General features: G+C 49.0%; 1 protein-coding gene across 2 annotated transcripts in view; it reads right to left on the bottom strand.

Moving 5' to 3' along the window:
- DISP1 (dispatched RND transporter family member 1) overlaps positions 1 to 23,159 on the bottom strand; it is a 190,594-nt gene that overhangs the window by 53,977 nt on the left and 113,458 nt on the right. The window lies entirely within an intron of this gene.

The raw sequence follows: 23,159 nt of genomic DNA, 5'->3' as shown, positions 1-23,159 counted from the left end.
GCGGCCTGGCTGTGTGAGATCCGTGCTCCCGGCACTGGACACTCTTGGGACAAACTCCACACGCAGTCACGGCCGCTCACCCTCCACCCAGGACGCTCACGTTCTCTACAGGACCCAGCACAGCAGCCCCCGTTCCTGGGGACCCAAGACCTCCCTCCCCTCCAGCCAGGGGATCAAAGGGGACACCTTCTCTGGTTTTTTGGGTTGTTTTTTTCCATCAGGTGTGTTACTATCCTCAGAGTCTATTTTTCCATCAATCCCACAGATGGTAATAATCACAGCTGGTGGGGGAAGTCATGCCACATCAACTATCTAACAACAACCCAAATCCTCGGTTCAACAAGAACCTGGGCTTCAGACAGAACGTCACGGCCTGTGACAGCCCTCCCTGTGGCCTGACGCCCCCGCGGACTCTCCGATTCCACCTGTTTCCCCATCTTCTAATCGGATGCTTCTCCCAAGACGGAGAACTTTGTGACCAGAATCACAATGATCATTTTCTCTTATTTTTGCTGCAAATGCTTCATGTGCTCCTTACATAAGAGCTAAAGAGATCTCTGAAGGGCAGCGGGGGCCTCATCGCCCTTGGAACACGTCCCCCACTTTGGTAAAATGCAGTCCAGTGCCAAATACCCGACTTACAAATGAAGTTTTGGAACATAACCTGTTCCTTAACTTGGAGACGTCTTCTGATGGTGGAAATAAAGAATAATTTGAACTCTGACTGGCTTGTATTTGAAGTAAGTCATGTGAACGTTCTATGATTCAGTCTCTTTAATCATAAAACAGGAACAATCAAATTGACCTTATAAATAAGTTGTGAATTTCAAGTAAAAAATAATTATGAGCAAAAACAGAAAAGAAATTATTCTAAGAAATGTCTATGAATTAAGTTTGGTAGATGCATTCGTATAGGAATTCAGGTGGTCGGGAAGACAGCAAAGTTTTGATCTTAAGTCAAAGCATGAACCTATGTCCACAGAGGGAAAGATCTTTCTTTAACACTGAGACAGATGTGGGGCGCCTGGGTGGCACAGTCGGTTAAGCGTCTGACTTCAGCCAGGTCACGATCTCGCGGTCCGTGAGTTCGAGCCCCGCGTCAGGCTCTGGGCGGATGGCTCAGAGCCTGGAGCCTGTTTCAGATTCTGTGTCTCCCTTTCTCTCTGCCCCTCCCCTGTTCATGCTCTGTCTCTCTCTGTCCCAAAAATAAATAAACGTTGAAAAAAAAATTTTTTTAAACAAAAAAACACTGAGACAGATGAGAAAAAAACTTGGTCTGAGCCGAAGACCAAGAGAGCTAACAGGAAAGCTGATGGGACAGAGGAAGAGCCAACATGGTAAGATGACACTATGGTGACAAATGTACACGCGATCGTAAAAGCATGAAGCAGTACTTCCGGTGAAGTTTAAAGCCAGTTTGGGGTCAAATACGGTGGGCGCCTGTGAACAACCACCCCGCGGTCACGGCCCATTCTCCTCGGGGCCACGGCACGCGGACCCAGCCAAGAGGAAGCCTGAGGCACTGGCGTGGGGTGCGATGGGGCCGCACGGCCAGAAGCTTCAGTGTATTTTCCTGTTGTTCATGAACATAACACGCCAGTTTCAATACATTCAAAGCCACCAGTCCCAAGCCCTCGGTTCACTTGTCTACCAGCATCGTTGTCTTGCGTGCGCTGGCACTTGGGGGGCCACGCGGCCTTTGGCCAAGGACTGTCTTCTGATTACTTTTTAAATTTAAATTTCTCTTTTCTTTGAGCCTCGGGTCTTCACATGTATTAATCAGGATAACAACCGATGCCCGTGTCTGTCCTAGGACCACGACGAGCAAATAAAAATGTTTTGAAAATCATTAAGGGCTAGAGGAGGAAGGACACGTCCACAGCCGTCTTACGAGGCCAGTGTTCTCCCGACAGCAAAACCAGACCAGGCACCGCAAGGAAAGAGAACTACAGGCCAACGTCCCTGACGAACGTGGATGCAAAAATCCTCAGTAAAATATTAGCAGACTGAATTCGACAACACGTTAAAAGGATCACACGTCGTGATCAAGTGGGATTTATTCCAGGGATACAAGAGGGTCCAACACTCACAAGTCAGACAACATGACCCACCACCACCACCTGCTGAAAGGTAAGAATCATACAGTCATCCCAGCAGGTGTAGAAAAGGCTTTTGACAAAATCCAACATCCACCTGGATAAAAACTCTCAAGAAAGCAGGTACAGAGGGAACACATCTCAACATAGAAGGCACATACGACAAGCCCACAGCCAACACCACACTCCGTGGTGAAAGGCTGAAAGCTTTTCCTTTATCAGGAACAAAAGGGGGGGGTCTAATGTCACCCCTTCTAACACAGTCTTGGAAGTCCCGGCCACAGCAGTTAGGCAAGAAAAAGAAAGAAAGGCGTCCAAATCAGAACGGAAGTAAAACTATCACTATGTACAGGTGACATGCCATATATAGGAAACTGAAAGATTCTACCAAAAAAAAAAAAATAGTAAGTTAGAATAAATGAATTCAGTATAGTTGCAGGATATAAAATCAATACACAAAACCATAAAGGGCTGTGTATAATGGAAGAATTATCATAATTGCTGGATTGAGCGTTAAGAATATAAAAAGATAAGGAATAACGCTTCCTGGCTTTAAAGCCAAAATTATGCTTTAAAACAACAGCTGAAGACATCTATGTAGCTTAGAAGAAACGGTGTGAGTGGATCTAAGTTTGAAAGCTGACCCTACCAGTTTCTACCCTGGAGAACCTGGGTCAAATGATTTACACTCTTACAGTCTATAAGCCTTGGTTCTTAGGGTTAAATTTGAAACGCTAAGAGAATTTTAAACACCCTCACCCTCTGACCCACAACAGTAGTAGGAAGTCCTCTTTTGGATACACTTGAACAATGTGTAAAGACAGACGTACAGGTAAGGTTGTCACAGACCGCACCACCGTCTGCCAGGAAAACTGGAAACACTCTAAAATATCCTCAGTAACAGACTCAGATTCTGTCGTGTCTATACCTTGGGCATTCTGCACGATTAAGAAAGAACGAGTTAGATCAGGGTATACGATGGAAAGAAGTCCAAAGTACATCTTGACACATAAATAAAGCCTACCCACAGAACAGCCTATACGTATGACTCTACCCATTTCGTTAAAAAAGGGGGGGGGGGGGGATACACATATGATTAGGATACACAGATAGTTTCCAGAAGGACCTAAGAAAAGGTCTTCCCGCTGGAGAGCTGGACTGCGAATTCTGAAAGGGTGGAGAAGACTTCATATCTCACTTTCTGTACCATGTACAACTTTTACTGTCAGCCTGTCTTCTTTATGGTGGTAAAATCCTAATAAAACAGCATATAAAGTCTCTAGCACAGTCACTAATAATGAACAAAAGATAGTTATCATTAAAATGTAAAAACAGAAGCAAAGTTATTTTACCTTAAATTTTTTTTTTCAACATTTATTTATTTTTTTTGAGACAGAGAGAGACAGAGCATGAACGGGGGAGGGGCAGAGAGAGAGGGAGACACAGAATCGGAAACAGGCTCCAGGCTCTGAGCCATCAGCCCAGAGCCCGACGCGGGGCTCGAACTCACGGACCGCGAGATCGTGACCTGGCTGAAGTCGGACGCTTAACCGACTGCGCCACCCAGGCGCCCCAAAGTTATTTTACCTTAAAAGACAACTAAACATCGATACACTGGATGCATTTTACCCATTTGATCTCATTTTACTTTTTTATCTAGAGGGAGGTAGTGCACGCGAGCAGGGGAGGGGCAGAAGGAGAGGGAGAGAGAGCCCCAAGCAGGCTCCATGCTGAGCGCAGAGCCCAACACGGGGCTCGAGGCGGGGCTGGGTCCCAGAACCCTGGGATCACGCACGACCTGAGCCGAAACCAAGAGTCGGGTGTGCCACCGGCTGAGCCGCCCAGGCATTTTCAATTGTTTACCTTCTGATGCGTACCTGCTGTCTCATGATAATACCCTGCACAATGCATTGAATAACTGGATGAAGAAATGAAAACGAGGCTAAGGAGTAAGAACAGGTGAGTACAAAGTATTGAGAGAAAGGTTTCAACGTATCTCATCATACCTCCCCCATTTCTGGAAACATACACACTTGTTGGGCCAAAGCCACCTAGGAACCAAGAGCGCGGTGCCCCAGGCAGACCCTTCTTCAGTCTGTGTTTCAACGCAGGGAGGAGAGGCATCGGAGTTTATGTGATTACAGGGATCACACAATTACCTCCTTAACCTGGTCTGGGACTCAGGAAACGTACACCTTTAAGTAACGTAAGACACAATCACACGACATGTATCATTAATGTAACTAAATACGATACATGCTTTACGTATTTTTATAGTAGGTATAAATGACCACGTTAAAAGACAAAACAGCAGCTCAGTGGATATACTACTGTGTAATCACAGTGATGCCAACAGATTAAACATCACGGCCATAAAGGATGCCATCGAGCTATCAGGTGGCCACCGGAGCACAAACGCACGGGAAGGGCCATTGTGAAAACCTCGCAGCAGCCACTCGCACCCGGGGGTGTGCTCCGTGGTCCCAAAGCTGCAAGCTAGAATCCGAACGTCATGCCAGGCACCCTGCACACCCCACCCCAATCACCGCAGGGACCACGTGGCCACTAACCAGGCGGGGCTGCCGCAGCTTTCCCCGAACTGTCACACACACGATCCCACTTGACTCGACGCTCAGAACGGCGTGGCAGGCGTCACCCCTCCGTTTTGCTCCAGCCACAACGGCACACACAGAGTCTGGGGGTTCGGCTAGGAAGCCCGACGTCAGGGGTTTGAGGGCTCTCTGTAAACGACACCCCACCAGCTCCCACAATGTGCTCTAGGACAACCCTTTGCTTCGTCAGGTTCAGGAGAGCAAACGTCCCAGCGGGTGGCGAGACGCGAACGCGAGCACGATCCCATGCTGTCCGCGGCCGGCTGTTTGGGAAGGGTGGTGCTCCCCAGAGCAGCCTCGCTAAGTGAAACACAAAACTCTACCCCAGTGCTTCTCACACAGAAGGATCACGGGCGGGACGTTGCTGACATGCGGACTCTGAACGCGCCCACCTGGAGTGAGGCCGCAGGTCTCCAACTCGTGCCCACACGCCGGCCGCTGGGACACCGTGCGTGCGGCAAACCAGGCGCGGAGGCTGCCGGAGAGCCAGGCCGCGGCTGGGGCAGCATACGCACAATTAAAGCAGCACGGAGCCAGCAAGCGGGGGAACGACAGCAGAGACGGAGAAAGGAAGGCCTGCCGTTCCGACTAAGGCGGAGGAAAGCGACACAGTTAACACGAGAGGCTCGAGCTGGTGACCAAGCATGGCTTGTCTCACAACCCGTAAACCGTTACGTGCACACAAATAGCCAATCAGCTTTTAACCGTTCTGGTGCGACTCCTGAATGTGGATTGAAGTCCTGGGCCCAGTTCAATGCGGGAGACGATCTTCTTCTCTCACGTGCTGGCAGGGTTAGCAGATGGGCGACAGACACGCCGGGGGCCCCTCTGCACACCAGGCCTTAGGCATCCAGTCTGGGGAGCACTTGTATCCGTTACTCATCAAATTTGCGTTCACACGAAACGGTTCCTCTCACGCTGCTCGATGCTTCCCCCAAATGATGGCCTCGTCCCTGAGCAGGGGCAGCAAGTCGACCCCTCAACCCTTAGAGCCGTGGCCAGGGAGCAAACAGTCACTGACGAGGAACGACTGCAGAGCTCGTCTGCAGCGGGTCCGTTTGGAAGGGTGTCGGCCAGGTTTTGTCTCCAGGGATATGTCCCCCCAAAGGGCTATTGTTAAAGCTGGTTTCCTCATCTCACTGTGTCAAGCACTTTCCTCACGATACCTGAGCAGATATCACAGAGAAAACTGAGGGCCAAAGTACTGAAGTACTAACTCACGTAAATCACACGACTGGGATCCAGCCTCAGACCAGACTGCCTTTGAAAGTGAGGTTCTCCCGCTACCTCAAGATGCCTCCGGGCCAGCGCCAAGTTCAACGAGCTGCTCCGGGACCGCCAGAGGCTGCTGGTACAAAATCCAGTGTGAAGGTCTGCGTGAAAACCAGCCTCTGAATTCACTATTTCCCAAGACGGTTTTGAAAGGTACAGTTCAGCATCCAAGAGCGTCAGAGGCCCCTTCCACTGAATTCAGAAGTGCCTTCCACTCGTGCATCACGTTATGCAAACCTGAGAAGCCAGCCAGGGGCCAATCTTTGTTGACATGGAGGGTTTGGACGATGAAAACAGAATTGTGACCTGACAGCAAAATCTGTATCTTTAATCAAAGAACCAGTGTTAAGGAACTGAAAAGAATGGTCTTACATAAGGGAATACGATCTTCTCTTCTTCTGAGACAAATTAAACTGTCTTATTTTTGTTTGAGTTCATGAACTTTCTACCGATAAACTCTCCTTCAATAAGACGGCTTAGCAGTGTCTGTACTTACTCCCCTGTGGGGACTTCACGAGTTACAAAGAATTCTCGGTATTGCTATCATTCCCCTTCCTCATAAACGGCAATACATTAGCAGTCATGTCCCGGACAATCCGGGGCAAACATCTGGGCACCTGTCTGCGTGCCCTGCCTCCACACACCATGAGGAAGCCAACAGACTGAGTCCCGGCAAATCTGAGAGTCGCAGATCACTATTCTTTTACCACGAAAGCTCAACTGTTGGTCTGTTAAATGTATATTATGAAGAAGGTGGTTTTGACTTATGTTAACAAACACCACCTCTGAAAATGAAATCTTTTTTATATGACCCCTTTCAATACACACAATCGACACTGATAAAGACACCAACGAACCGTAAATGTTAAGTGTTCCAGTTTTACAGAAGCCGTTCACGGTATTTACAAACAGCTTAACGATACGGGGGGAAAAAACGGCCTCATAATTTTCCCTCCCAGATTTACAACAAAGAGTATAAAAGTTAAATAACTCAAGGAAGATCTTAACAGTGCCCCAGCAAATCAGAAAACCCCGAATGTGGAAAGCAGTCCTGTTGTCAGATGCGAGCCCCGCACAGGTGGGCAGGTGACAGTCTTTCTAATCTCACTGTGCTCCTTTGTTCTGTGTGGAGTGTGCCTTTGGTAACAGACCTACCTGGGAGGAGAAGCGTAAAATGAAGCTTCTCTTTATAGTCTGGGATACGTGAGAGCTAAGAACACCTTATCACCATGAACACTTATGTTCCTAAATCTGTATGCCAAGAACACTACTGCTGTGCTGAAGTTATTAGGACACTCTTCAGACATCTGTCTTCCACATTCATCCACAAAAATTATCAGCCCACACAACACCCGCCACGTCTCCCCACACTCCCCATACAGCGCCGGCCCCACAAGCACTTACGGCCTGAAGAAAGAAAGGCTTCTTGTATCTTTGAGTTTCAATGTCAGATGAACCCACTGGTGTAACTAAGAACATGGAAAATAAACCCAGAGGGGTTTTCCATAATTATTAGTATCAGTCAATCGTCTTTCAAAAAAATTCTGGAAAGCCCTCCAATAAGCGGCCATCATAACCCAGGAGCCAGCCACGACATTCAGTTCACCTAGACTAAGCTACAAATCGTGAAGCGACTGTAATAAATACAACAAATGTTCACGAAGTTACGAGTCTATTCCAATGGTCTCCACCTCTTCTGTACATTAGAACCATTTCAGTAATATAAAACCCTTCAGACCCAGGGCCCTGGCCCAAAGGTTCTCTGATTTAATTCATGTTGTAATGGACTGCGGTCATCAGCGTTTTTTAAAAGCTCCTCAGATGATCCCAGTGTGTGGCTAGGACTGAGACCCACAGATTGAGAATTTGTACAACTGATGCCCATCAAGTTATAACAGCAGGCGACCGCCACTAAAGGGATCCATCTTTCAGAAAATACTGCTTAAGTATTTCTTAAGCAAAATGTTGCCGCATCGCAAACAGCATGCAGAACGGGTCCTTCACATGGGACGAGCTTCGGAGCGTTCTGATGGTCTTTATTTCTCTCTGTAACGATGAAAAGGGTATTTTTGAAGTTATAAGCGTGGGGGCAACAGTGCGGTAGGGAGAGAGCCTCGGTGAGACAGTCACATGGGCAGCGTTCACATGCCTCCAGGTGAGAAAGTGGAACCAGGCATCACAGTTACTTCCGGATCCCGTGACTGAGGTCAGGATCCAGCCAATCTGACTAATGAGTTTATTTAACCCAAAAGAAAAATTATGTCCCCTGACCCCTTGTCAATCTTTGAAATGAGGTCCCAAACCCCTGTATTAAAAGAGCATGTTCTCTGAAGTTCTGTGCCAGAAAGAAAGAAAGAAAGAAAGAAAGGAAGAAAGAAAGAAAGAAAGGAAGACAGAAAGGAAAAGATTTCTGATTGCATGTTAAGCCCTTTAATGCTCCAATCTGTGGCTCAGACACCCACAGACCCCGGGCCCGCATCTCCCCTCACTCCGGCCCAGTGAGAATTCCACAACGCTCTGGTGACAAGCAGGACCCTCCCCATGAGACAGGGCCGTGTTCAGGCCGTAAGATTTCCTCTGAAACCACTGCCTCAGGTAAGATCGCAAAACGGGCAACCTCACACCGGAGCAACCTGTCTGTGCCCCTGGCTCTTCCCAGGCAGAACAGGAGTCTGTCCCCGAGCCTTCCAGATGTGCCCAGCACATCACAAGGAAGCCTGAAGACACCAGGAGTGTTTAAACACCTCACACGTCTCAGAAACTCAAAACTCGGCAACCAGCCTCCAGGGGAAACACGTCTCTGAGATAAATCAAACCAAGAGAATTCTACTCCCACATCCCGGGAGGCGAAAGAATGTGAGGGGATGTGAAATGTCTTCCGTAACGTCAAAAACCGAGCTCGATCACCATCAAGGACTCGAGCTTGTTTGGTTTTGAAGGTGGCGTGTATGTTTTTTTCACGGAGCTCTTACCCTGACCCGCGCCTTCCCCACAAATCCCACACACCCAAGGGTCTGAGAGCGGGCTCCAGCCCCGCTGTTTTGTGAAGTTTGAGAAGCAGCAGATCTAACTTCCCAAGCCGCCCCCCAAACAGCTCTGCCTCATTGTCCAGCAAACAGCGTCTCCAGGGTACCCGTCAGTCTACGCAGCAACCCCTCCGCGTATCTGCACAAACACAACTGAAGACACCCTTTTGCTTAAAGGGCCCTGAGATCTACCTCGAGCTTAGGAAAACATCAACTTCACAAGCACTTTCTTCTTCCTTACACTGGACCCGCAGGTTCAGTCTTGGTGACAGCCTGGGTGCGAGTCTCATAAACCCTTTCTGTCTCTGCTCCCACCGTCACTGCGGATGCTCGTGACCCCTACCTGCCCACCCACATGTAGCAGACGACCTGAAACCACACCGACCGGCGGTGCGGGACCCTTGTCTGCCCGCAGAGGTCATCGAATTGTGTCTTCCAGTTGAACAGGCGAACGTCGTCCTTATTTAGCAAGCATGTATTAAGCGCCTCCTGTGTTCACCGTGACCGTTTTTCTCGGAGTCTGCATAGGTGCACCTGGACTGAGCCTGCTTACTGGGGATTAGAACAACAAAGGACAGAAGTAAGGCGCCCCTCTTCCGAGTCCTGCATCTCTAAGTCCTGCTTCAGATGCTTTGTTCTGTGTTTTTCCCAAGACGGCCGGCAGGCCAGGCAGCTCGTCCGTCCCGCCCTCGACGCCCACGTTTATTTCCCAGCTGGGATGTGATCGGGCCTTTCCATCTTGAACAACAGGCAGCATTCACAGAGCCTGTGTGCCAAGGCCGCAGGCCGCACTCGGGGTGACGGGCGAGCTGCCCCTCCCCACCCCCACCCCTGGGCCGGCCAACACGCTCACACACAGGACGGGTGTGCAAGGCCCTGGCACGCGGCTGCACGCGGTCGCCCACAGGGGTTGGTCGGCTCAGCATCAAGTCTGGACGTGGGATCAGGTTAAAACACTCGCAACATCAGTGCTGTGACACACAGCCTCTTCCGGGAGAGGCGAAGGTAACAAGTGTTCCCTAAGCTGCGCTGTGTGTCAGTCACGTCAGACACAAGCATTTTTCACCATCGGTGCAAACTTCATGCTCACGATCCTGTAATTCACATCTAAGATGTCAGCTACCACAGAAAATACACAAAAATACCCTGCCTATGTTTGTACGCTAAAACAAAAGTTACAGATAAAGTGTAATCTAATAAAATACTCCAATATGCAAGAGTAGCAACAAAAGCATTTAGTCTGTTAGAGACACAAAGTTCAAAAATAAATGACACGATGATAAAAGACTCTTTGCTGTAACACTTTAAGAAGCAGAAATGTGTCAGCAGACAGAAAGCCACAGACAGTAGTCAATGCACCAGCCACAACTGGAGATGATTTACATAGTCAGTGACTTCTGAGGCTTCAAAGAGAACTATAGCTTTCTTAATTATAAATACTATGAGCTACGGGGAGCCTGGGTGGCTCAGTCGGTTAAGTGTCGGACTTGGGTTCTGGTCATGATCTCGCGGTTTGTGAATTCGAGCCCCGCGTCGGGCTCTGTGCTGACGGCTCGGAACCTGGAGCTGCTTCAGATTCTGTGTCTCCCTTGCTTTCTGCCCCTCCCTGCTCATGCTCTCTCTCTCTCTGCTTCAAAAATAAATAAACAAGAAAGAAAGAAAGAAAGAAAGAAAGAGAGAGAGAGAGAGAGAGAGAGAGAGAGAAAGAAAGAAAGAAAGAAAGAAAGAAAGAAAGAAAGAAAGAAAGAAAGAGTGTTTGTTTGGTAAGGTCTGTGAGTTCGAGCCCCATGTCAGGCTCTGTGCTGAGCGCTCGGAGCCTGGAACCTGCTTCGAATTCTGTGTCTCCCTCACTTTCTGCCCCTCCCCTGCTCATGCTCTCTCTCTCTGAAAAATAAATAAACACTAAGAAGAAGAAGAAGAAGAAGAAGAAGAAGAAGAAGAAGAAGAAGAAAGAAGAAAGAAGACAAAAAAAGAAAGGTGTTTGGTAAGGTCTGTGAGTTCGAGCCCCACATCGGGCTCTGTGCTGACAGCTCAGAGCCTGGAGCCTGCTTGGGATTCTGTGTCTCCCTCTCTCTGCCCCTCCCCAGCTCACACTCTCTCTCAAAAATAAATAAACACTAAAAGAAGAAGAAGGAGGAGGAGGAGGAGGAGGAGAAGAAAGAAAGGTGTTTGTTTGGTAAGGTCTGTGAGTCCGAGCCCCGTGTCGGGCTCTGTGCTGACAGCTTGGAGCCTGGAACCTGCTTCGGATTCTGTGTCTCCCTCTCTCTCTGCCCCTCCCCTGCTCATGCTCTGTCTCTGTCTCAAAAATAAATAAATGTTAAAAAAAAAATTAAATACTATGACCTAAAAGACCCCTCTTGTGGGTAAAAAGGACGTATTTCATTCTCTTCCTTTCAACAAGAATACCTGTTAGAGGAAACGTTACCAAACTGTAAAAAGAGACCCCACTTTCTTGCATGATCACTGAGAGGCTCGTTTACAGTCAATGATTTACATGAAATACCTCAGTTTTCACAAAACTTTTCTGTGCCTAGTTTCTTCAAAATTTACCCTTTCCCACCAGACATACAACTATGTCACAGACTAAAACAGCCTGAATATTCCTGCCAGTGGCATATAAACTCTCCACCCTCATTTTAAGCAAAGGGGAAGGCCGCTGTTGATTCAGGGCACAAACCCGCCGGGGGCAAGACACCAGCCAGAGATCTAATGCCGTGTGACGCACGCAGTCCTCGAACCTGCTGAGTCACAAAGATCTAAGCACCCAACACTGAAAAGAAAGGGTAAGTATGTACTGTGATGGAAGCACTCAACACCAGGACGGTGTTCACGGCCGCAGCATATAAATGTGCCAAACTAACACACAGTGTTGTAGGTCAACTACATTCAACAGAAAAGGAAAAAAAGGTAAATTTGGCCAACACATGACGATTCCCACTTTGACCAGTAAGTCCAGTTACGACGTAGTGGCCACTGCCCCAATTAAAATGCATACAATGCAAAAAAAAAAATGTAATCGACTCAAAACAACTTGAAGGTGTACCCAGCCTGTGTATTTCAGATGAACACTGCTAAGAATTAATCTTGCTGTGGAAGCTTCGATCCCAAGTAGGTATGTTCACCAAACTTCTATTTTTATAGGCTGGAAGATGCTAAAACATTACCGTCTTTTTACACTACTCAATTCACAAAAGTGATTCAGGTAATTCCCAGGGTTCTATTTTCATACCAGCTAATAATGAGAGAAGCACGTATTTTCAAAATTCTCTCCTTTAGACGGAGCCTACGAAGACTCCCAAAGTATGAAAGCACACAAACTACTTTAAGTCCGAGGCTCCCTCCCCCCACACTTACTAAAGAAAGCACATTTTAATAAACCCAAGAAACGGCTAACCTTACCTTACAGCGCTAGACTCCAGTTCAAATAAACCTCCTAAGATTTTAATGCCTTAACGTGCCATTCAGGGTTTACACTGAAAAACAAACCTATGAGCCGAAGTTTTAATCCAATCCTAGAAGCACAGACCAAAAGTTCAGTTTTTAAATAAACTCTCAAAACAACAAATTCCCAGGAACGGAAGCAGGAGCAAATGCATTACCTTCACGGAAAGAAGAAACGTTCCCGGCTGAGCGTGGTCGCGGGCGGGTGAGCGCAGCAGCCGGCTCTGAACCCGGCTCTGAACCCGGCTCTGAACCCGGCTCTGGGCTCTGGACCCGGGGCGGCGCTGTGTCAGGGGTGCACTTGCAGCCCTGGCTTCCTACAGGGCCAGGGCGGGAGAGTTTTCTCGTCCTCGGCCCCTAGGGGCAGGGTCCCAGCACTGCTGACGGCTGGAGCACGGGGTCAGCGGGCCAGGATATGAGGTGACGTGTGATTTCTAGCCTTTTCCTGCTTCTACCGGGAAACTGTTAACAAGGGCTGTTTTTGGTTGTAACTTCCTTTGATCTTTCCGACTGAACGTTACTTAGTGGATTAAAGCCATGCTAGCTATACTATTTGCTTGCTGAGGCTGACTTCAGCTGCTACAGATTCAGTTTTCTGACTCCGAGGGCCGGCTACTTCATCTAAACTAACACAAATAAACACCAACAGTGTTTATTTCCAAGTTCTGGGATTCTTGCGTTCTTTCACAAATAGTTCTTGAGACCCAGCTTTTAGGGCGGAAAGTCCGTGGTTTTTAAAAGAGGCAGAATCTTCTTTAATAAATAGAGAAAGTCATGTTTCAAGCAGTGGTGTGTTTCCCTTCAATTTTCCTAAACAAAACAGCAGTTTGTTAAATGAATCGGACACTACTTTTTATAAATTTGTGGCCCTGACGATGCCATTATTTTAAATTCCACAACCACAATGTAAAAACCTTTTAAATATCTGGTATCTGCAAACAAATACTTTACATCCACTGGCAAACAAGTGATAACCCTACTGAAACGTGAACTCCAACTCTTCTTCAGACTTCTCCAATTAAAAATGTGTAAACGACGCTCTCAACAGGCTGTAGTGATTAATTATATAAATACGGCACTTTCAAAATTAAAGAAATTAACACCAAAAGCACAAGTAATCAAAGAAAAAAAGATAAAATTGGACTTCATTAAAATGATGAAACTTTAATGCCTCAAAGAACATTATCAAGAAAATGAAAAGACAACCCACAGAGGAGGGGAAAATACGTGCAAATCACGTATCTGAGAGGCTAGTAACCACAATGTAGAAAAACTTAGTAACAACAATAAAAAGGCAAGTAATATAATCTAGAAGTAGTCGCAATTTTGGAATAGGCATTTTCCAAAGAAAACGTATGAGTGGTTAACATGCACATGGGAAGTTGCTCCACATCACTAATAATTATGGAAGTGTGAAATAAAAGCATGACACACCATTTCGCATCCATTAAGATGGCTTAATGGGAAAGAAGGGAGGAGGGAAGGGAGGGAGGGAGGAAGGAAAGGAGGGGGAAGGAAGGGAGGAGGAAGGAGGGGAGGGGGAGGGAGGGAGGGAGGGAGGGGGAAGGGAGGGAGGAAGGAACGGAGGGGGAAGGAAGGGAGGGAGAAGGAGGAAGGGAAGAAGGGGGGAGGCAGGGGGGAAGGGAGGAAGGAACGGAGGGGGAAGGAAGGGAGGGAGAAGGAGGAAGGGAAGAAGGGGGGAGGCAGGGGGGAAGGGAGGAAGGAACGGAGGGGGAAGGAAGGGAGGGAGAAGGAGGAAGGGAAGAGGGGGGAGGCAGGGGGGAAGGAAGGAGGGAGGGAGGAGGAAGGGAAGAAGGGGGGAGGCAGGGGGGAAGGAAGGAGGGAGGGAGGAGGAAGGGAAGAAGGGGGGAGGCAGGGGGGAAGGAAGGAGGGAGGGAGGAGGGGGAAGGGGGAAGGGAGGGAGGATGGAGGGGGGAAGGAAGGAAGGGGACAGGAGGACGGGAGAAGGGGGAAGGCAGGGGGGAAGGCAGGGGGAGGGAGGAAGGGGGGAGGGAGGAAGGAAGGAAAGGGTCCCGCCATGGGCGCACAAACTAAGCAGAGTCACCACTGACAGCAGCAGCGTGCCAAGCACAGCGGGTCGTCCGTGTCCCTGGTCCCACATTTGCAAATTCGCCTCCTCTCTCAAGCTGACTTGTAACCGCATACGGTCCTGGCGGTGCTTTCACGGTACTTCCAACGACGCACAGAGTCCTGCAACATGCGTGTCCCCAGGTGAACCAAACAGGGGACGCCCGCCTTGCGTACTGTCACAAGCGTTCTTTTCTCTACTTAGCGCCACGCTGTTCACGTTTCTGTGCTTTTTGTTAGCAATGTCACCATTTAAAATTTTTTTTACGTTTATTTATTTTGAGAGATAAGAGCAGAGAAGGGGCAGAGAGAGGGAGAGAAAGAATCCCAGGCAGGCTCTGTGCTCTGCGTGGAGCCCGATGCGGGGCTTGAACTCACGGAGAGTCGGACGCTTAGCCGACGGAACCCCCGGGGGCCCCAGCAGTGCCACCGTCTAAAGCGGCCCCGGAGAGCAGCGCGCTGTGCTTTTCGGAGAAACGCAGACACGGGGCCGCTGCGTGTGAGCCCGACGTCAGTGAGTCAACGGTGTGGGTTAGATGAGGGGTCTTTCAACAGAAACACGCCCCACACAGCTCATGGACCGACTCGTTGCCCAAAACAGGGCCAAGGCTCAGAGGCGCCTGACCCCGCACTTCCCTGACTTGGTGTTTGTGTGGCCCTATGGAGCACAGGCACCTTTACAAGCAAGGGAACGAAACCCGCTTGGGGTCGTCCGCAGCAGCATCATTCACAACAGCGAGGGACAGACAGCTCAGGGGCCCGTCGAGTGGCGCACGGACGGGACGCACGCACGCGAGGGAGCGTCGCTCGGCTGTAAAAAGACGCAGCGCTAAGTGACGGCCCGACACGAAAGGTCACGCGCCATGTGGCTCCATGTCTGTGAAACGTCCCGGGCTCTCGATCTACAGGGACAGAAAGTGCGCGAGTGGCCGGGGCGACGACCACCGGGCAGAGTTTCTTCTTGGTGATAAACACGTCCTGGAGTTCAAGAGAGGTGATGGCGCACGGCCTTTCCCGTACTCCACAAACTGCTGACTCGTACACTTGAAATGGTGAATTTTATGGAATATGGATTTTATCTCAATAAAAGGAATTTCAGGGGAAGTAGGAAGCCGTGGCCATGAGACCAGCAGTCCTCAAAGTCGCCTGTGTCAGAGCCAGGAAGACTGGCGAGAGGGCGGCCGCTGCTTCCCCACCGTGGGTCTGGTCTGAGCTGGGGGCTGGAGCCTGAGAACCTACCCCAAGGGGTGTCCACGCTGCTGGTCTGAGACCCAGGTGCTGAGCCACCACAGCACAGACACTGGGCGACTGTCACTGCGTTGTACCTGTGAAACTCATACTGTATGTCAACGACACTTCAAAAATAAAATCATTGTAAACGCGGGAAAAAAATAAGACAGCGTATGAGCTCCTCAAGGTAGGAAGGTAACTTCTATGCTCATCTCTTCTAAATTTACACAGAAAACAACCCATCTTGGGGAGAAACAGGGAGAGAAGCATTAACTCAAGAAAACATGTTAAAACACTCATCTCGAAATCACAGGCCGGTGGGCTTCATGTCATAGGCAGGCCGAACACTGTAGTACCGAAAAATCTCCAAAAAAGAAATATAGAATTAAAAAGAAAATAAAGGTATTTTAAATTCCTGGATCATCTGAACAGGACCTCGATTTAGTTTATTAAAGCGGCCAATCCCACCTCATTGAGGTCGTGGCTGCAAGAAACACAAACAAAGGTTCTAGAGTTGTTGATCCCATAAATTACCCCGAGAAACCCATCCCTGCCCCTCCTTGGCGGGACGTCTGCGCCCTCCTTGGAGGGACGTCTGCCCCCTCCTTGGCGGGACGTCTGCCCCCTCCTTGGCAGGGACGTCTGCCCCCTCCTTGGCGGGACGTCTGCCCCCTCCTTGGCGGGACGTCTGCCCCCTCCTTGGCGGGACGTCTGCCCCCTCCTTGGCGGGACGTCTGCGCCCTCCTTGGCGGGACGTCTGCGCCCTCCTTGCCGGGCCACCCTTCTTGCTCCTTCTCAGGCTTACCCACCATCTAAAGAAACCGCTCCCTCAGAAATGGAAGCCGATAGTCCTACGTCAGTCAATATTCACTTTCTTCACCTTCTAAAGTCCCTGCAAGCCTCTTCTCTTGGCTCTGTCTCCGCTACTCTAATGTCCTCTGCCTTCTGGGGCCCCCGAGTCCATTTTTCTCGGGGCACCCTCGTAATTCTCTTATTCTAAAATTTGGCAACACCCCGGCTCCCGTCAGCCCTGTGTTCTGCCAGCAGCTCTGACTCAAGAAACTCAATACACTGGTCCCCCCCCGTCGGCGGGGGGCGCAGTTGAGACCCCCAGTGGCGTGGGAATCAGCAGACAGGAGGAACCCCAGTACTGTTCTTCCCGCACAGACACGCCCCCGAAGAGGCTCCTTTACGAAGGGGCACGAGGCGGGGGTGAACGGCAGGAACCAGGATGAGGCGGAGCGGAGGCCACAACCCCCAGTAACAAGCCCTCACACAGCCCCCTCTCCAAACGCCTCGCGGTCCCGCCTCCCTCCTCCCTGTACGGATGGGTGAGGGGGACAGGTGCCTGAGGACAGGGGCCAGGCTCCAGGGGACACGCCCACGCAGGGACAGGTGCCATGGGCCACGTGCCAGGGGACAGGCACCAGGTGCCCGGGGACAGGGGCCAGGCCGTGTGACCCTCCGGCCGCCCGTCAGTAGGAGCATCGCCTGCGACTGAGCGCGGGTAACTGAAACCGCAGAGAGCGAGGCGCAGGGGCGGGGCCTGCTGTACAATCATGTCTCAACCCCAAGCGACGTCTCGTTTCCCGTGTGTTTACCCTCTCAGTCACGTGAGCCCCAAAGTGCCCCGCATCTCCCCGGAAGCCCGCCACGCCGTCCACCCTCGGTCACCTGTCCTGGGGCCGCAGCCGCACCTTCCTCTCCCGCTGCGCCGTCTCAGCTCCATCGCCTCGTCCGCGGCCCCGCACGCGCCCTTGCGTCTCAGTGACCACCCTTCCTTCCCCGCAGCAGCCTCTGCCCAGCTTTCCGATGGCCTCGTCCCACCTATTCTCGACATCACATGACGACATCACATCACGTGACTCCGCCTCCACGGAGCCTTCCTGGATTACCCAGGCCAGAAGCCCCGGCCTCCTCCGCCAAGTCTCTCACAGCACTTAGCTCGTGTTGGGTTCTTATCTCAGTCGTTTCTGCACCTCTTTTACCCCCTTAACCTACACTTGACCCCACAGACTCTATTATCATCATTTTTATGCCCCTCAGGAAGGTCCAGTACCTAGCAAGCACCTGACAAATATCTGTTGGAAAAAAACTGGTGTTTTACAATTTGTCACTGTCGCATCATTACTTTGTTACATCACTATTTATTAAGTTGAATAAATGTGGTTTCAGTAAACACATCCTACTTTGTTGCTGATTTCCACGGGCCCCAAGGCCCACTTCCTCTGTGGTCGTGGGAAAGAAACCACGGCCAACACCCAGCACATTTTAAGTAGAACTGTGTGTGTGGACCTACTGTCCGCTTGTCAATTCTGGGTAGTAAACTCCTGAACAACGGGAAGTATCAGGACTGGCTTTTCACACTTTTATCCAAACCAGCAGAGGTCACTCCAGTAACGATACGCACGCAAGCTTATCTTCGGAGGTTCTTTAAAAGTTTATTTTTGTTTGGCTTCTGAGGGTAGGCTTTTCCTTGGCATTGGCACAAATATTCTTAAACAACGAACATAAATAAAAGTTTTCTCTCACGGTGAGCCATTAAATTTAATAGACAACAGACCTTCTGCCTAACTGCCGCCTTATGCTAGCATAGTAATAGAGTCCTGGAAAGGAGTGGATCTGGGAAATCTTAGATTTTATTCATTACATCCTTTGCTTGATTTGATTAAAAACTAGTAAACTATATCCACTTTACCAATAATCCAGAAAGCAATTTGGTCATCAGGAATAAAATTTACTTATTAATCTAAACACTTCTAAAAATTTTACTGAAGATCAGAAGCTGTATTTTTAAGTTCGTTTATTCATTTTGAGAGATGGGGGGAGGGGGCGCAGAAAGAGAGAGAGAGAGAATACTAAGCAGGCTCCACACAGAGCCCAACACGGGACTCGAACTCACAAACCGTGAGATCATGACCTGAGCGGAAATCAAGAGTCGGATGCTTAACCGATGAGCCACCCAGGCGCCCCAGAAGCTATTTTAAAGCAAAACACACAGAGATTAGCAACTTGCAGAGAAAAGGTAGCCTCCTATTTTCCTGTGGACAAAAAAAAAAAAAAAAAAAAGAAAGAAAAGAAAAGAAAATCTGACAACACAATACTCAACATAGACAAAAATTTGAGCCTTCCTTAACCTAACCAAAAGTTACAGCGCCTTCTTCAATGTAAAACCCAAGTCCAGGAGGTTAGTCTGTTACGGGCTTCGGGTGGGAACCCTGGCAAACATTCTGTCTGGTCGCGAGCCGCAGGAGAGCCCTCGACCGCTCAGAGCAGGGAGAATGCGTTATGTCAGAGCAGGACAGGAGGCCCAGATGTGCTAGTTTTCTATCTAAAGAAGCTGGAACATTTCAGCCGTGACACAATAACTAGGCTGTAGATCATGTAAGAATACAGTCTCGTCCCACGTGATGATTTAAAGGAAAGCGTAATGCGGCCCTGGGCTCTGGAGAGCAAATGTTTCTGATTTGCAACACAGGATTTCACAATAAGAGATTTTATTTTACAGGAGATGCTCCCGTTACGAGATGGGCTCCTAGAACGAAGACCCCCACTCTGAACCTCATCAGAGTAAGACTGGGGCACTGGTACCAAACCTTAAACGCATCTAAACGGATGCGCCGTGCATACGCTAAGAGCGGGATTATGACTAATAAGCTGAAATCTTCTCGAAGTCAGACCTCTGATATTTATGGAGAAAGTTACACGTACTTTCCTTATGTCATGAAATAAAATACACGCAAGTTAATTTTCCAAAAGTCAGACTTTGTGGGAAAATACACGTGTCACCTGCATACAAACACCTGTCACCACTGCTCCAGGCTTCGATGGAGTGACGTGATGACACATCGCTGTCTCTGATGTAAAATGAAGTTCCACGGAAGACAGTAAGCAAACATTCCAGTCCTATTTATTTACACTTTTTGTAATATGTGCTAATGTTATTTTTGGCAAGAAAAGACTCTTACGCTACCCAAACCCTAAGAAGGAAGACATCGTTAGCGTTTGGTATTTCACGAATGTAGTGGGAGTAGTTTTCTATGTGGAAAACACGCTCATTAGTTATTTAGAAGTTCAAAGAGTCCCAAATCGTGAAACTCCTACCACGTCTGGCCTCAGAACGTAGTAATTGTGAAACAGAGATGTGAGATGGCCCTAGATTTGAGAAACGAGGTGATAACAAGTGAAAAAGCAAGGATATTTATTCGTGTCAGAATGCAAGATATGCGATACACCGGAATATTTTACTCAGGCTTCTCTTAAAATGCTGTGTTGTCAGACTCCAAACAGAGGTCTGGCTGGAAGAACGCATCTGTAACTGGGATACATCAGAAACCAGGGCCAGCGGAAGGCAGAGGGTATCTTAACACAGCAAATACCGCATGTCCCTAAGCTCGGCAATGGCCAGCCACCCCAAAAACACCGAAACGTCACCCGTCGCGGCTGGGGGGCTCCACCACGAGGGTCCCGAAGAACAAGCCATCCTTCGTTGCAAGCCTCACAGGTGGAGTGGAAGCAGGCTCCAGTGGCCATTACTGTCCCTGAAGGGGGACCCATCTGAGCTGTCACCCAGAACGGACCTCCTGCGTATGGGCTGTAAGAGCGAGGCCCTGGGGCTGAGGAGGTGCGGGCGCCACAAGGCAGGTGTCTCGATGCCCACCTCAAGCCGCCACGTGCATGCCGTGACGGAGGCATCCACGCGAGGCTCGGAGTGCGGTGACTGGGGGACAGAGGAACCTCGCAGCGGCCTGAACCTGAAGCCTCTTTACAGAAGCGAGACCCACCACCCTCTAAACCTGTCCCAGGCTCTCAGGCCACAAAACTTTTGACAAAAATGTGGTGGGGAAAATACTTAAAGCGGATATAAGCATTTCTATTCCTTGACAACAAAAGTCACGAGCTAATGGTATAAGGAAAATTACCAGGACAGACATGTGACAAGCCTGGGTTCAAATACCGTATCTGCAAAGAAACACCAGAGACAGGCAGTCGGTCACTTTGATTGCAAAGCAGCCACAACGGAGTAAGGGACACGCTTTATTTACTGTACCAGAGTTGTGACTTATGTTAACAACCGGCTACCACAACAGGATCTCGGCCTTAAAAGGAAACAGAAAAGAAGTACCCTCACGAAGTCATTAGTAATACCCAGTATTCAGATTTGCAAACAGCTGTCAGAGGAGAATGAAAAGAAAAAGAAAAAATTCGGGAACTGGGGAAATGAAACCAGGGGTGATTTCCTTCGCTCCTGAGTTAGGCGTCTGCCTTGTTCGGTCCCTGAACAGTCCTCACCTCCCCGGATAGCTTGTCACGACCAGGAATTCCTCAGTACCCCCCACCATATCCCCAAGCCACATTCCCATACACAGCCGTCACAGAGCCCCTCCCCGTCGCCACCCCTGTGGGATACGAGGCCGAGCAGGGGCTCTGTCCTTCCTGGGCCGGTGGAATGTCTGAGTAACAGCATCCACACCCTGCCGGCCTGGCAAGGAGTCCAACCCAGCACCAAGGATCAAGCTCAGAACCCCCCACAGAAACAAGTGGAAATGTGTCGCAGCTCTGTACAACAACCCCTCATTTTGCTTAAAGCTAAAACGTACTTTTCAGTTGGGTCAGAGAGGACTAACTTTTGAGAGTAACTGCTTTTCCTAATCTCTGGCTATATTTGCAACGATGGCTACCGCGGGCACTGACATTTGGTGACCGGGGCTCCGAGACAGTGGCCAGGTGGGCTCAGATCCTACGAAGCCAGGAGGACACGGACAACGCTCGGTCTTGAGGTGCGTGCGACTCTTGATCTAGAGGTCATGAGTTCGAGCCCCATGCTGGGTGTAGAGATTGCTTAAAAAAAAAAAAAAAAAAGAAAAAGATGCTGAGCCTTTGCTATTACGATCTTAAGTTCCTCGCATTTTTGACATTGTCCAAGACTAAATTTCACAAGCTCTCTCAGCATTCTCTCTTGGGGGAGGTGGCATTTACAGAGCTTATTATTCTCCGTGACAAGCATGTGTCCTTCTCAAGACAGCAAGGGAGGACGAAGCAGAGGGGAGAAAACAGAACCAGGAGGTCCTGGCACTCACGCCTTGTCTCTGCAGCAAAGCCCCTCAAGCTGGTCTGACGACACCTGGATCTGAAATAATAATAATGCACGGACTTCACGGGGACACAAGAAAACTTTTCTTCTGATCCCAGCTTCAAAGAATGAAACTAATACGCCGTTGGTGTAGCAGATTTCAAAAGGCAAGTAAATCTGTACCTAGCAGCAGCACACCTGCATTTTGGGGTCCCGGCACTGTATTTGAGAAGCTCAACGTGCACGTGCACAAGTCTCCCTCAACAGCTTCTATTTTTTAAAAAGTTCCTGTTAAAAACCCAAGTCCTAGTGCCTTTGATCGAGACTAACTTCAAACACGGCAAAGCCTGAAGATTTTAACGACTTTCTTTGGGTCTCTGGCCTGGCTGAGGGGAGCACGAGGTGGCATCGGTGATACAAGCAGACCTTGACCTGACCAGCATGTTGCTTAGCTCACTCTTTTTAAAAATGAAGCACAAAGGTAGGAACAAGACACGTTCTCCCCACTTGGCTCAGCAGCGGACAGCAGTGTATGTATAAATCTCAAGTTTATGAAAGTTATCTCAAGGACAAGTGCTCGTAACAGATTCCTATTTTATTCCTCATGTACCCTTTCGCTGTTTAATGCTAGTATCTGTGACTTCTTTTTTAAGACAAAAGGTTAAATAACAAAAGCAAAGGAAAAGAGAAAAAAAAGCCTCCAGGGTAAAATCATATTGCTGAGCAGATAAAAAATATACTTGGAAGGACCCCTGCCTGGGTGGCTCAGTCGGTCGAGCGTCTGACTTCGGCTCAAGGTCATGATCTTGCCGTCTGTGAGTTCGAGCCCCGCCTTGGGTTCTGCACTGACAGCTCGGAGCCCGGAACCTGCTTCGGATTCTGTGTCTCCCTCTCTCTCTGCCCCTTCCCCGCTCATGCTCTGTCTCCGTCTCTCAAAAATGAATAAACATTAAAAAAAAATTTTTTTAAATATACTTGGAGTAGTTTCAATATTTTGTGAACGAGCTACCTTTTCCAATAAGCTAACTTAGAAGTTCACACTGGACGCTAGGGGTCTGACAGTAACACCTCCAGTTGAAATTTCATATATCAGAAATTTCACATATCAGAAATTTCATATATCAGAGCTTTCATGATATATGAAAGCTCATTGTTTTATTCATGAAAAATAAACTTAATCCGTTACCTGTTTAGTTCTTTAACATTTTATAAAATGATCTAGGCTCAATTTTATATTTTAGTTCTGACCTTTTCTTAGGTAACCCTTCTAAGAGAATACCGGTTTCTACCAAGGAGATGGGGGGGGGGGGGGGAGGGGCAG

Source organism: Lynx canadensis, chromosome F1 (assembly GCF_007474595.2).
Source record: "Lynx canadensis isolate LIC74 chromosome F1, mLynCan4.pri.v2, whole genome shotgun sequence".
Lineage (NCBI taxonomy): Eukaryota > Metazoa > Chordata > Mammalia > Carnivora > Felidae > Lynx > Lynx canadensis.
The sequence above is the reverse complement of the archived record's forward strand: the minus strand, read 5'-3'. Positions and strand labels throughout refer to the sequence as shown.